We start from the raw sequence: 15,902 nt of genomic DNA, 5'->3' as shown, positions 1-15,902 counted from the left end.
AACCGGGTGAAATTTTCAACAAAAAATGCAGATTTGCCAAAACACACATTTCACCAATTTGTGTCAGTTTTCCTGAACTGTTCATTTTGACAAACAAACCAAATAAATTCAGAAAAAGTTGACATTTTCAAAACAAAATTTTTCAATTTTTCTCTGTTTGAAATGACTTTTTCTTTCAAAATTCCCTTCAATTGTATTAAAAAAGAATGTGAATGTGTTAAAAATGCTCAAACTAGAAATGAAACGTTTCATTTTGGATCAAACAAAACATTTTGTTCAAAACAATTTTTTTTTTATTTTATGATTTGCTGAAAAATTTGTTATTCTCAAGCTGTAGAGGTTGCTGTCCATCAAGGATTGTAGGCTTCTGAACTGCCCCATAATTAGAGACGTGCAAACCTCAAAATGTTCAGAGGTGATTATGCCAAGCTCTTTGGTTCAGAAAATCTCACCAAAAGTAGGCTCAAAACCTTGAGATTCCAGGTGCTTCCTTGGTTTTAGCTAGACCGGAAATACTGCAAGAGTAGCTTTTTATGAATTAATGTGCTGGTTCTGCTTCCAATCCCTGATGAAATCAGGATGGGTAGAGGTTGTAAGGGAATTTAGATTGGGATTTTCAAAGGAGCCTTATGGGAATTAGGCATCCAACTCCCATCGACACGCCTAACTCCCTTAGAACTCTTTGGAAATGGTAATCTAAATTTTTGACTTTTCAACCCTCAGAAAGGATTAAGGATTTGAGCAGGGGATTGGATTAGATGACCTCCTGAGGTCTCTTCCAACCCGAATATTCTATGATGCTATGATTCTAAGGTTTGAATGAGGTTCAGGTAATCTATTTCACCTGAACTGATTTCCTGGCTCAAGAGAAAAAACAGTCAGCGTGTGCACGCATCTGTCTAGGCATTCATAACATGCTCATCACTGTAATATCTCTAGTATAACCATTAAAGCCTACCACTGGAAGTAGGGAGATCTGGCTTCTACCAGATCTGGTAGTTCCTGATTCTGCCAATAAGTAACTGCGACCCATATCTTAGCAAAGCAGCTATGCAGATGAATAACTTCAAGCACATGAATAGTTCCATTGAGATCAATGGAACAGCTTACATGCATAAAGTTACCCACATGCTTAAACATTTTTCTGGTTTGGGACCTGTCTGACCTTGGGCAAATTATATAAATGCTCTGTGCCTCAGTTTCCCTAGCTGTATAGTGATAATTATCTTTATCTTTATTGGGGACTTGATTCAGGTTAGTAAAGTGCTTTGAGATCCTCAAGTAGAAAGCAAAACAGAAGTGCTCTGTACTAAAGGTATCCTTTTACATAGCTTATAAAGGGTTCATTAATGCTATATTGAGTGATTCCCAGCATCACAATAGGTTGCTTATAACTAGAAGTGGCCAAAAAAGGAAATTTCCGTTTCATGGGAAATTTCATTCAACCTGACACTATAGCCTGAACCCTACATGACTGAATGCTACTCTCATTGCTAGAACACAAAAATTGTCTTCACAGCCCAGGACTGGACAATATGGGCTAGATTCTCTCCCCCTGTTCTGGCCACTTTGCCCTGCCTGATAGAATCTGGCCCTAAATGGCTAGCTGAGAATCCCCCAGTGCAGGGAAGCTCCCAACTCATATAAATTGACAAAGACAGTTCCTATGCCAACTCCCCTATCCTGGCATAGAGGGGACATGATGAGAAAGGGAAGGGGTGGATCTCAGCAAAAGAGAGAATCTCTCTCTCTCTCTCTCTCCCTCTTTATATAGCTGGTTGCTTCTCAATCATGGCAATTGGTCACTCAAAATTTACAACAAACTGGCCAACACCCGGGGGTCAAATTTTAAGAAATGGCCAGCATCCAACAACTATTAATAATACCTAGCACTTTTCATCAGTAGATCTCAATGCATACTACAAAGGAGGTCAGTATAATTATCCCCATCTTACAGATGGGAAAACTGAGGCACCGAGCAGGCCAGAGACTTATCCAAGGTCACCCAGCAGGGCTGGGAACTGAATCCAGGGCTCCTGAGTCCCAGTCTAGTGCTTTATCCTCTAGGCCACATCACCTCTCGCTAAGAGCAACAGCAGCTGGTAGGTATGGAACATCCCTAAAAAAAAAAAAAAAAAAAAAAAAGGTAGGATCCTAAACAGGAGTTGAGCTCTTTTGCAAATCTGGCCCTCTGTTTTTAGGGAATCTTGAGCAAGTTGGAATTCCGAATTGTCTATCAGTATTTGTTAGTTGTATGACCAGAGCTCCTAGGAACCCTAGTCATGGACTAGGACCCCCTGCTCTTTTCGCTCATCATTCTAGGTGCTGTACAAAACACAGAACCAAAAGATGGTCCCTGCCCCAAAGAGCATCAGAAAGAGGCAAACTTTGAAGCTGAACAGAGTGCTGCGAACGTCCAGGAGAGACTTTCTTCAGCAGCTTCTGACCTCATTTAAACTTTCATTGGTCACACTGCAACTGTTTCCCCCAGTGCAGGCCAACCCACAGCAACAGCAGAGCCCTCTGTGAAACCAAGGCTCTCTCCTCAGTGGTTAGCTCAGCAGGGCTCACTGGGAAATGAGGCAGTACAGCATATTTTGCTGCAACCCCATGAAGTTCTGAGGGGGTGAGGCAGATACTGATCACGGGGTTTTTATGGCCCTGCAGCTAGCAACATAAAACCCTCTAGGGGCTGGAAGCAAATAATAGCAGAAGAAAATTCTCTCCCTGACATTTCTATGGCAGCTTTTCTTATTGAAGATAAATATATATTATTTTGCAGTATTGTTCCATGGGTACCCTCCCAGTGCATATGACACCCTCATGTGTTTTCCTGATATGGCAGCATTTTGAAAGAGGATTTTCCAAAGCCGGTTGGGAAATGTTTATTTTTATTCCCATGGAAATTTTCAACAATAATGACGAAAAAAGTTAGTTTTCACGAAATTTTTCTTAAGAAGTTTTCATGTTTTCATTTAAAAAAGCAGGGAGAGGGGTTGGGAGGCTTTCTGCAACAACAACAAAAAGTTTTAGAGGTTTTGGGGAGGTTTTTTGACCAAAAAACTCAAAAATGTTGCCAAAATTGGACATTTCCCACACATTTCCATTTTTGTCAAAAATAAGTTGTGAAAGAAAAATTTCGATGAGCTCCATTATTTTCAGTGATGGGTCAGGTCTTGGCATCTGGATTTTGTGCACACAGCTCAGCGGATGAGAGTTGGTTTTAAGCCACTGTTACTCTCCCCTGAACCTGTGCCCACCAGGTGCTAATTTGGTGCCACGCTTACTCTGCCCATAGCCCCAAGGGGATTGCCAGGGTATAGGGAGATACACTGACAACCTTCTTGCTTTGGGAGAATGTGGGGGTGGGTTGGAAGGAGGTTGGCAAAGAGGCTGGCTTTACAGCATCAGAGGATTTCCCAACACTAGCTACAGACCCTTTAAGCCATGTGTAAGCCAAGTGGAGATCAGAGTTGGACTGCAGGCGGTATACAATCTATAGGTGACCTTTCGCATCCACCTCACACAGGCGTAACCGGGACCCACAAGGTGCAAGACAGAGGAGAATCAGGCCCTGGGACCATAAACACCCTGAGGAGCCTGATTCTATTCTCACTTATACCAGTGTAAATCAGGAGTAACTCTAGGGAAGTTAATGAATCATATCAATGCATGTGACAGCAGAATGAGGTCTCATGTCAGTCAGATGGGCCATTTTCTTCTTCTAAAACATCAAGGTAAAAGGCAAAGAACATGCACTCTCCAGCATTTAAAGCACTAAAAGCTGCTTTCGTTTTGCAAGACCTTTTGCTGAGAATATTTCACAAGCATTTTGTTTCTCTCCTCTCCTCCCCACTCCATTTCTTCTCCCGAAATTAAATCTACTCTCCTCTAGAAAGTTTATCGGTCTTCTAGTCCCCAGGGCCTACCCTAGCTCATAGCTGGCAGGTTTAGCTATGGGGAGGGATTGTTTTGTTTGGAGAATGTTTTTGTTTCACCACAGAAATGAGTAACTTTAACTCCCCCCCAACAAAAGAAGATCCTTTTGGTTTGCATAACTCCAGCCATCTGACTCCTTCCTGGAAAACTGCATTGGGAAACAAAACAAAAATGCCTTTCATCTGCTATTCAGTTTGTCTGTGCAGGATGCATTTGAAACGATGCTGCTCCTCTTTGCAGGCTGCAGAAAAATGGGCTGTATTCCTCTGCAGGGAAAGACGGGCCAAAACATTAACAATCTTTGGACTTTGTGGCTTGGACCTGTCTCAGTTCACAAGATACATAGAAGAACCGTTGATGGTAGAGTAATCAGGTAGTCAGGGCATTAGATGGGAGACAAAAGACTTGAATTCTATGCCTGGCTCTGTCACGGACCAGCTGTGAGTCCCTGGGAAAGTCACTTCACCTCTCTGAGCCTCCATTTCATTGATTTAGAATAGATCATAAGCTCTTTAAGGTCAGGAACTCTCTCTTAATACAGTCCTGCCTAAAGGCCCCATTGTGCTAGATGCGTTATCCACATATAATAATACAGATTTCCTGACCTTACGAGCTTACAAATCTAAACAGGAATCAGTGCAATAGTTCACAATGTCCTTGTTGGCAGTCTCAGTAGAGAAGACAAGGTGCAATGGGTATATGGACACTAACCAACCGTTTAACTGAGGGGTACATTTCCAGGGCAGTGTGTGTATGGGAAGCTTTCTTGCTGCAGCTCACGCAAATCTATTCTCTGCATAGAGGCCCTCATGCAATAAGGAACCTTCCACCAGCACTTAAACTCATGCAATCTACTCATAACCTTTAATTCGCACTTCTCTGGCTCAAAGAATATTTACAGCCTGTAAAACCAACTGATCCTCACTTGAAGACCATTCCTTTCTGCTTCTGACCTTGGCGAGCTTCTGCCAATTGCCTTCCACAGAGCCAGCCCTCTTTTCAATCTGTAACCTTAGGGTGAAAAAAATTCCAGACACACGCTGGATTTCACAGGAAGCTCAGAATGGATGTTTTGATGGAACATAAAGGAGCAAAATGACCCAAGCAGAGCCACCAAAAAAAGGTAGAACTACTGTCATATAACCATGCAGTGCAGAAGCAGGCCAGCTTTGGGCTAGAAGCTAACTCTGTAGAGACAATTGGAGCACAGACCGAATGGGGACTGCATGAAGGCTAAGACAAGGATTTTAAAAACTAACCATGCGTCTGATGAAGTGGGTATTCACCCACGAAAGCTTATGCTCCAATACATCTGTTAGTCTTAAAGGTGCCACAGGACTCTGTTGCTTTTTACAGATCCAGCCTAACACGGCTACCCCTCTGATACTTGTAACCAGTGATTGTTACTGTTTATTATTTGGGCCTGGTCTACACTACGACTTTAATTCGGATTTAGCTGCTTTAAATCGAATTAACGCTGGACCCGTCCACACAACGAAGCCATTTAATTCGAATTAAAGAGCCCTTTAATTCGATTTCTGTACTCCTCCTCGACGAGAGGAGTAGCGTCTAAATCGGTTTTGTCAATCCGAATTAAGGTTAGTGTGGCCGCAATTCGATGTTATTGGCCTCCAGGAGCTATCCCACAGTGCACCATTGTGACCGCTCTGGACAGCAATCTGAACTCGGATGCGCTGGCCAGGTGGACAGGAAAAGCCCCGGGAACATTTGAATTTCATTTCCTGTTTGCACAGCGTGGAGAGCACAGGTGACCACAGAGAGCTCATCAGCACAGGTAACCATGCAGGCTGATAATCGAAAAAGAGCACCAGCATGGACCGTACAGGAGGTACTGGATTTGATCGCTATATGGGGAGAGGATTCAGTGCTAGCAGAACTTCGTTCGAAAAGACGAAATGCCAAAACTTTTGAAAAAATTTCCAAGGGCATGATGGAGAGAGGCCACAATAGGGACTCAGATCAGTGCCGCGTGAAAGTCAAGGAGCTCAGACAAGCCTATCAAAAAGCAAAGGAGGCAAACGGTCGCTCCGGGTCAGAGCCGCGGACATGCCGCTTCTACGCCGAGCTAAATGCATTTCTAGGGGGGGCCGCCACCACTACCCCACCTCTGACTGTGGATTCCGAGATGGGGATAATCTCATCAGGTACACCTGATGATTCCGCGGAAGGGGAAGAGGAGGAGGAGGACGACGAGCTGGCAGAGAGCACCCAGCTCTCCGTTCTCCCCAACAGCCAGGATCTGTTTCTCACCCTGACTGAAGTACCCTCCCAAGCCAGTACCCAAGACCATGACCCCATGGAAGGGACCTCAGGTGAGTTTACCTTTTAAAAAATAAAACATGGTTTAAAAGCAAGCATTTTTAATGATTAATTTGCCCTGAGCACTTGGGATGCATTCGCAGCCAGTACAGCTACTGGAAAAGTCTGTTAACGTGTCTGGGGATGGAGCGGAAATCCTCCAGGGACATCTCCATGAAGCTCTCCTGGAGGTACTCCAAAAGCCTTGCCACAAGGTTTCTGGGCAGTGCAGCCTTATTCCGTCCTCCATGGTAGGACACTTGACCACGCCATGCTAGTAGCAAGTAATCTGGTATCATTGCATGACAAAGCCTGGCAGCGTATGGTCCCGGTGTTTGCTGGCATTCAAGCAACATCTGTTCTTTATCTTGCTGTGTAATCCTCAGGAGAGTGATATCGCTTAGGGTAACCTGGTTGAAATACGGGAATTTAATTAAGGGGACAGAGGTGGCTGTTCCTACTGGGCTGTTTGCCTGTGGCTGAAAAGAAATCCTTCCCTGCATTTAGCCAAGTGCAAAGGGGGGGGGGGGAGGATTGGCCCAGAGCTTTTCGTGTTTTGCTAGCAGGGATTTTCCCTGATACCAGCCACGCGGTGGGGGGAGGGATAAAGCACTCATCCCAGAGAATTCATGGCGGGTTGGGGGGGGTGTTAGTTTGGTTCCTGCAGGGATCTTCCCTGATACCAGCCACGCGGTGGGGGGAGGGATAAAGCACTCATCCCAGAGAATTGGATGGTGGGGGGGTGTTAGCTTGTTTTCTGCTGCTGAAGGTTAACAGGAAAACTGCAGCACAACGGGCTTTGCTTGGTATGTGGGAAAGCAGGGCGCAGAAGCCGAAAGACAGTGGCTTACCATGGCAGCATGCAAGCTGAATTCTGTTGCCCGGACCTGCGTCTGTAATCTCTAGCAGCAAAGCCACAGGCACTCAATATTAAGAGGCAAAATGCGACCTTGCACAGAAATCACATGTGCTATGTAATGTGAATAGTATTCGTCACCGTGAAAGAGTATAAGCATTGTTCTGAAAAATGTATCTTTTAAAAAAATTCTCTCCTTTTTTCACTCCCTCCAGCAGCTGCAAATGTTTCAAGCCTCCCTCCTCCTTCCCGAAGGCTATCCCAGATAAGGCGTCGGAAAAAGAAGACGCGAGACGAGATGTTTGCAGAAATCATGCAATCCACCAGGAGTGAAAGAGCTCATCTGAATGAGTGGAAGGACACGGTTTGCAAGTATAGGAAAGAAGCCAGTGAACGTGAGGACAGGAGGGACCAACGTGAGGACATGAGGGACCAACGTGAGGACATGAGGGACCAACGTGAGGAGAGGAGAGACGCTCGAGATGAGAGGTGGCGTCAGGAAGATCAGAGGAGGCAGGATGCAACGCTGGGGCTGCTGCGTGAGCAAACAGACATGCTCCGGCGTCTGGTGGAGCTTCAGGAACGGCTGCTGGAGAACAGAGTGCCGCTACAGCCCCTGTATAACCCCCCTACCTCCTCACCATGTTCCATAGCCTCCTCACCCAGACGTGTAAGAACACGGGGGGGGGAGAGGCTCCGTACACCCTCCCATTCCACCCCAGTGGACAGCCCAAGCAAAAGGCTGCCATTTTTTAAACCTTTTTTTAGTGGGCTTTTCCTTCCCGCTGATCCTCCTCCCAAACCCCACTCAGGTTCTCTCCCTCTTATTATAATCAATTAATAAAGAATAAATGATTTTTAAACAATAGTGACTTTATTTCCTTTGAAAGCAAGCTGGGGGCAGGGGGAGGGTGGGTTCCTTACAGAGAATGAGTCAATAAAGGGGGCGGGTTTTCATGAAGGATAAACAAACAGAAATTTCACACTGTAGCCTGGCCAGTCATGAAACTGGTTTTCAAAGCTTCCCTAATGCGCAGCGCTTCCTGGTGTGCTCTTCTAATCGCCCTGGTGTCTGGCTGCGCGTAATCAGCAGCCAGGCGATTTGCCTCAGCCTCCCACCCTGCCATAAAGGTCTCTCCCTTGCTCTCACAGAGATTGTGGAGCACACAGCAAGCAGTAATAACAATGGGGATATTGGTTTGGCTGAGGTCTGAGCGAGTCAGTAAGGATCGCCAGCGACCTTTTAAACGGCCAAATGCACATTCTACCACCATTCTGCACTTGCTCAGCCTGTAGTTGAACAACTCCTGACTCCTGTCCAGGCTGCCTGTGTATGGCTTTATGAGCCATGGCATTAAGGGGTAGGCTGGGTCCCCAAGAATAACAATTGGCATTTCAACATCCCCCACGGTTATTTTCTGGTCCGGAAAGTAAGTCCCTTGCTGCAGCCGTTTAAACAGATTGGTGTTCCTGAAGACGCGAGCGTCATGAACCCTTCCCGGCCAGCCCACATGGATGTTGTTGAAACGTCCCTTGTGATCCACAAGTGCTTGCAGCACCATTGAAAAGTACCCCTTGCGGTTTATGTAGTGGGTACCCTGGTGCTCCGGTGCCAAGATAGGAATATGGGTTCCATCTATCGCCCCACCACAGTTAGGGAATCCCATTGCAGCAAAGCCATCCACTATGACCTGCACATTTCCCAGAGTCACTACCTTTCGTAGCAGCACCTCCGTGATTGCTTTGGCTACTTGCATCACAGCAGCCCCCACAGTAGATTTGCCCACTCCAAATTGATTACCGACTGACCGGTAGCTGTCTGGCGTTGCAAGCTTCCACAGGGCTATCGCCACTCGCTTCTCAACTGTGAGGGCTGCTCTCATCTTGGTATTCTGGCGCTTCAGGGCAGGGGAAAGCAAGTCACAAAGTTCCATGAAAGTGCCCTTACGCATGCGAAAGTTTCTCAGCCACTGGGAATCGTCCCACACCTGCAACACTATGCGGTCCCACCAGTCTGTGCTTGTTTCCCGGGCCCAGAATCGGCGTTCCAAGCCTATAACCTGGCCCATTAACATCATAATCTCCAAAGCACCGGGGCCCGCGGTCTGAGAGAATTCACGGTCCATGTCCATGTCCTCATCACGCTTGTCGCTGCGCTGCAGTCGCCGCCTCCTCCTCCTCGCCTCTTTTTTCTGGTCCTGGGTAAGCATAAACTCCACGAGAACGCGCGAGGTGTTTACAATGTTCATGACTGCGTTCTGGAGCTGAGCGGGATCCATGCTTGCTGCGGTATGGAGTCTGCAGAGTTCACTCAGGAAAAAAGGCGCGAAATGGTTGTCTGCCGTTGCTTTCAGGGAGGGAGGGGGAGGCTGTACCCAGAACCACCTGCGACAATGTTTTTTGCCCCATCATGCACTGGGGTCTCAACCCAGAATTCCAAGGGGGGGTGGAGACTGCGGGAACTATGGGATAGCTATGGGAAAGCTACCCACAATGCAATGCTCTGGAAATCGATGCTAGTACGGTAGCTTGGACGCACACCACCGAATTAATGTGCCTAGTGTGGCCGAATACATTCGAATTTATAAAATCGGTTTCCTAAATTCGAATTATATAAATTCGGATTAATCCCGTAGTGTAGACATACCCTTGCATTGCAGTGGCGTCTAGGAGCCCTGGTCATGGATCAGGGTCCCATTGTGCTAGGTGCTGTACAAACACGGAACAGAAAAAAAAACAACCCCTCCCTCAAAGAGCATATACAACTCTCAAATGATTTGGGGTGCCTCTCTTTCTGAGTAAGACACAATGCAAAAGGGCCTGAAAGCTCACCACTTTCTGAAAATCGTGTCTCTTTACTGTTTCTCAACTCCCTACTAATCACGTCTTTTCATCTTGGCCTCAGTGCTTGAATCTTCATTTATTTCACTTGCCTAAAGCGTATCTTCCCAAGGATCATCCAGCCTTGATGTGACCCACTGTTTCCTTGTTTGATAATTGGATTGTTTGGGGGGCAGGGATCATCTATTGTATAGTGCTATAATTCAAATTCTAATAATAGTCACTGCAGTGACTCCTGAAGCAACAGGCTCCCCCCAGGAACGTCTGCTCTGTGCTGCATCCTAGATGCTTCTTCAGGAAGTGTTTAAGACTAGCCTATCTTGAGCCTTTTAACTCTTCAGCTATTCCTTCGATACCAGGCAGAGATTAAAAAGAAAAAAAAGGGGGGTCAAGAAAATACCTTGGAAATCGTCATGCCATCTACCAAACAGTGATCTTTGTTTATCCTAGCTGATTTTTTCCCCTCCCACTCTTCTGCTTAGGGTAGCCTTCCAAGAAAAAAAATCCTTTTTTTGACTTGAAACCCGTTTGTGGGGAGGTAGGAATGCAGAAAGAGAGACACTGTTGTGTTCTCAGAGCTAGAGAAATTGCCTATTAAAAGACCCCATCAGTAAGAAATGAATGTTTTGCTAATGCTATAATGAAAGCCATGCTGAAATCATGCTATAATTTCCCTGCTTTGTATAGGGAGCCACGCTTTCTGAAACCCAAAGCCACTGCAAGGCGATTTAGGGAATGTTTGGAGGGGGAATGGGTAAAGTATAGAACTGTGATGTCACATTCTGCATGATTTGTAGCTAGAGTGAAAGGATCTGGATGGAATCTGTTTTCTCCGATCGGTTCATCTGTCATGCTTGGGATTTTATTTTAAATGACAACACATGCTTTAAAAAGGCTGCTAATGAAACTTGGCAGGCATTGTATTACCACGGGGCGAATTTGCTTTCACTAATAGCTGATGGCTCAGAAGGATAGCGCATGCTCTAAATAAGTGTCATTCCTTAGAAGAAAGCTTTAAGAACTCCAGAATGCTACATTTCCATCATGGTCCTGTAGAGCTGTATCACAGCATCTCCATACCTACTGTTGTTATTATTAACAGACGCTGCACAAACACAGAGCGTGAGACAGTCCCTGCCTTACAGAGCTTACACAGACAAACAGAGAGAGAGGAACTGAATTGCCTAAAGTCACACAGCAGACCAGTGGCCAAGCCCAGGCCTTCTAATTCCCTGGCCGGTACTCTATCCGTAGCCTATTCTGACGTGGTGCATTACTCCAAGCTAAATACCATAACTTCATGCACGCGTAATCTGTCCTGGGAAAGGCAGCTGCATTTCCTATAGCATTGTTCATACAACCTGGATCCCATTACATTGTATGGCGTTTGCTCATACCGTTATAGAGTTCAACACTGCCATGACAGAGAGAGAGGACAATTAAGAGGCTTAGGCAGGGGAAGAGAGAGACATATTCAGTAAAGGCTTAAAGCGAGATGGTGAGTCAACCAGGCAGACACAGATTAGAAAAAAGGAGCTGTGGAGCAAAAGGCTCTTGCGCTAATAGTGGCCAGGCCGCATGGAGCTGTGGAGAGTAAGTCAGTGTGAGGCAGCCAGAGGAAGAGGGAAGACAGGAAGTCCGTGGAAGGTAAAAATAAGAAAGTCAGGAGGAACTGCACGGGGAATTGGTGGATATGCTGGTCCGTGCAGTTTGGACCATAAACCTCACTCCCTGCTGGTATCCAGCACATACATATGTGGTCCTGTTCCTGTTGTTTCTCGCCTCTCTTCTGACGCCAATTGCACTCATGGAAACAGGATGTCATGTCTCTACCCTGAGATATTTTCTCCTGCCTTGTTACCGGTGCCACGCCACGGCTAGCTCACTCTGCTGCATTAAGGTAAGGAGCCATTCGGTCCTGTGGACCAAGTGCTTACCTAATCATCAGAAGACATAGGTTCTACCCCTGGCTCTGCTACTAACCAGCTGTGTGACCTTAGGCAAGTCATTTCACCTCTATTTTCCCTCACACTCTTTGTCTGGCTAGTCAGCTTGTAAACTCTTTGGTGCAGGGACTGTCTCTTGTTATGTGCATGTACAATGCCCTGAACAATGAGTCCATTATTTTGTTTGGGACATCCAGGCGATCCTGGAGCTTAAGAACGGATGAGAGGCTTTTAGCAACATAAGTGATTCAGGTAGATTGTAATTAGAATCTCTCTGGATAAATCCATTTGAGCCCGTACAATTCATAGATTCATAGATTCTAGGACTGGAAGGGACCTCGAGAGGTCATCGAGTCCAGTCCCCTGCCCTCATGGCAGGACCAAATACTGTCTAGACCATCCCTGATAGACATTTATCCAACCTACTCTTAAATATCTCCGGAGATGGAGATTCCACAAGCTCCCTAGGCAATTTATTCCATGTTTAACCACCCTGACAGTTAGGAACTTTTTCCTAATGTCCAACCTAAATCTCCCTTGCTGCAGTTTAAGCCCATTGCTTCTTGTTCTATCCTTAGAGGCTAAAATGAACAAGTTTTCTCCCTCCTCCTTATGACACCCTTTTAGTGAAAAGTGTTTCTAAGAGTTCCTGCCATCTGCAGAAAAATCCTGCTGGTGGATGTACAGCTGATCACAGGCCAGCTCAGCCGGTCACTCTCAACTTTAGCAGTCACAACTTTTTCTCTCTCTTTTTATTTTTCATCTTGTAACTATGAACATTACAAGTTGATTCTCTCACCTCTCCTCACCATCATCCCTCGCCAATAAGTAACGGGCTTAATCTACAGCAAAGAAGATTTAGGTTAGATATTAGGAAAACCTTTCTAGCTCTAAGGGTGGTTAAGCTCTGGAACAGGCTTCCAAGGGAGGTGGTGGAATCTCCATAATTGGAGGTTTTTAAAAACAGGTTGGACAAACTCCTGTCAGGGATGGTCTAGCCTTACTTGGTCCTGCCTCGGAACAGGGGGCTGGACTTGATGACCTCTCAAGGTCCCTTCCAGCCCTGTATTTCTATGATTCTGTGTATAATCCCAATAAAATATATACTGAAAATCTATTAGCTCCATGGCTTTAATGACCTCAGTGAGTCTTGTCCATCTTGTTTTGGGTCTCATTTCAGCTGATCTAAGGTTTTAGGAACTGCTGGCTTCATCTTATCTTTAAGATAAGCATCTTGCCTGATATAATCAGATGCTGAGAGGTTTCAAACAAACAAAACAGCTGAGCTATCCAGCCCCCCATATGGTTCCCATTAATCCCTAACTGAGTTAACTCATATTTTAAACCTGTTACAGCCAAGTATCACAAAAACACATCAAGAATGCAGGCTGGGCCTGCAGTGCTGTATTAAAAATAACAACAGGCCAAATCCTCTCTGGGTACAAGTCAGCGCAGCTCAAAGCTACAATAGCTGTACCAATATTACACTGGTAGAGAATTTGGCCCAAGATTGGCCCAAGAACCCCAGACAGAATCTGTTGAGTTCCAGTACAAGGAGGTCGCTCGCTCACAGGTCTTAGCTTTTCTCCTTGGCTTGGCAGTGGGGTGAGCGACCTTTCACCTCTAGGTTACCAAATCAAATCCAGACCAGGGCTGTGAGAAACTAGTTGACGGATCTCGGTCCAGTTCCTAGTATCTGCCTCAAAATAATCAGCTGCAAATAGCACAAGGTGCCAAGGACCACCTAGGAGAGACTGAGCTACTCCCTTTGCCCCCAGTGGACTTCTCTTCAGATCAGGGTTGATGCATATTGGCTGGGAGGGGACAACTTCTATGGTCACTATACCTGGTCTCTGGGTAATAGAGGACTTTGGCTTCACATTACAGGGGCACTGGAAGGAGATGCTAGATGTGTAGGCCCCTGAGATGTTGTGATAATAGAGGTTTATTCATTTTTAAGAACATAAGAATAGCCATACTGGGTCAGACCAAAGGTCCATCCAGCCCAGTATCCTGTTTTCCAACAGTGGCCAATGTCAGGTGCCCCAGAGGGAGTGAACCTAACAGGTAATGATCAAGTGATCTCTCTCCTGCCATCCATCTCCACCCTCTGACAAACAGAGGCTAGGAATACCAGATAGATAGATGCAGCAAGCAAACAAAAGTGGTGGAAGAAATCCTCTTCAACCCGTCTAAGTACCAGGTCACAGTGTTTGGGAGTGAGGTTACATTCACTTCAACTGGTTCCTCCTCTTGGCAAGCTACAATTTTATCTCTCAATGAGCAGAATGCACTGAATAGCATAAAGCTGACTGACGACATTACAGTTTCATAAAAGATGTTTGGACGTTTCCTAGAATGCCTGGCCTCAGAGCTAGCCAAGGCCAAGGCAGCCAATTATGGAGGCGAGGCAGGTTAAAATACAGATTGTGTGTCACAGTTAACATCGTAGGGTGATAGATCTCACAGCTGTGGTGAGACGGTGCTGATGGTATTCTCTAGTCTGCTCCGGAGGAAAACGGGAATAAATTACTGGAGTCTTCACAGAGACTTGGGAGAAGAAGAATGGTCTAGCAGTTAGGTTGCCAGTCTGGGACTCTAGAAAGCTAGGTTCTAGTCCCAGTTCTGCCAGTGACCTTGGGCAAATCACTTTGTCTCTCTATTCCCTATCTGAAAAATGGGGATAATAGCACTGCTCTGCCTTACAGGGGTGTTGTGAGGATAAATATCACCCCAGGGGCTCTTTACAGTAATAAGAGCCATGCAAATATGGCTCACAGAGAGATAGCTATGTAGGTAGACAGATGGGAAATCTCCTAGGAATGGAGAAAGTGTTTCAGAAAACCTGAACACTAACTTCAAAAGGGATGCACCAGAGACCACTGGCTAGGATAACAGCCTGGGAGTTAGCACATGCAGTTTATTTTCCTAGATTTGCCACTGACTCATTTGGGGCAGGTCATGGCCCCCTCTGTGCCTCAGGTTCCCCATTTCTAAAATGGGGGTAGTGAAACTTATCTGTCTCTAGGAGGTGTTTTGATCATTTTGGATGAAAAATGCTAATTATCTTCAATATTTCAAAAAAGAATTAAAGTTCAAACATCAAGATAAGGACCATATTTCCAATTGCCCTGGAGTGCAAATTCAGAGTTCTCGTTATGAGTCCCAGCTCTTGAAGCAGAAGGTTGTTTCAAAACAGCAACTTACAAACTCAGGGCAAAAATTAAAAAAAAAAAACAAACAAACCTGAAATTCCTTCAACCATCACTCTAGTCAGGGAAAAAGAGCAGCAAGGAACATATATGGAAACACTCTTCTCTCGATTTACTGAATCTTCCTCATTAGTCACTTAGTGGAGCCACGTTCCCATAGCTCTGCGCAATCAATGCCCAGCTGCTCCTTGTTCTTATGGAAACTAGCAAAGCAGATTCACTGTACTGCTGCCATTGTGGAAACTAGATGGAGTGGAACTGGTACTGCTATTGTTAACTAGGGATAGATGAAATGGCTCATATAAAATAGACAGCAGCTGGACTTTCAGTTTTGACACTTAAAGTTTTCTTCACCCCCCTCCACCCACCCACACACCCACCCACACACCCACACCCACACTTACTTCTGCCCATTGTTATTCTGGATTTTCTTGATTCTGGCCATCACACTTACTGACTAAAGATGGGATCAAGCCATAAAACTTGGAATTGGACACAGGGTATGAACACCCCAAACTCTCGGGGCAGGGTTTGGATTCCTAGTTATGGTTCAGACCTAGCACTGTTAAGTGTTCAGAATCTACAACACAACAAGGATTTTGTCCCCTCAGCCATGGGAAGAGAGGGAAGAACTAGATTACAAAACTGCCTCTTGCTCTTGCCAATACCACAAATCAGTTCACAGTTTCACTAGATCAGAAGGGTAGCCATGTTAGTCTGGATCTGTAAAAAGCGACAAAGAGTCCTGTGGCACCTTATAGACTAACAGAAGTATTGGAGCATAAGCTT

At 45.5% G+C, this 15,902-nt stretch overlaps 1 protein-coding gene across 1 annotated transcript in view; it reads right to left on the bottom strand.

The window, feature by feature from the left end:
* Positions 1 to 15,902, bottom strand: part of ANTXR1 (ANTXR cell adhesion molecule 1) — a 194,154-nt gene that overhangs the window by 125,221 nt on the left and 53,031 nt on the right. The gene's annotated exons all lie outside the window — the stretch shown is intronic.

Source organism: Emys orbicularis, chromosome 2 (assembly GCF_028017835.1).
Source record: "Emys orbicularis isolate rEmyOrb1 chromosome 2, rEmyOrb1.hap1, whole genome shotgun sequence".
Taxonomy (NCBI): domain Eukaryota; kingdom Metazoa; phylum Chordata; order Testudines; family Emydidae; genus Emys; species Emys orbicularis.
Note: the sequence above shows the minus strand (reverse complement) of the source record. Positions and strands in the feature narration are given on the sequence as shown.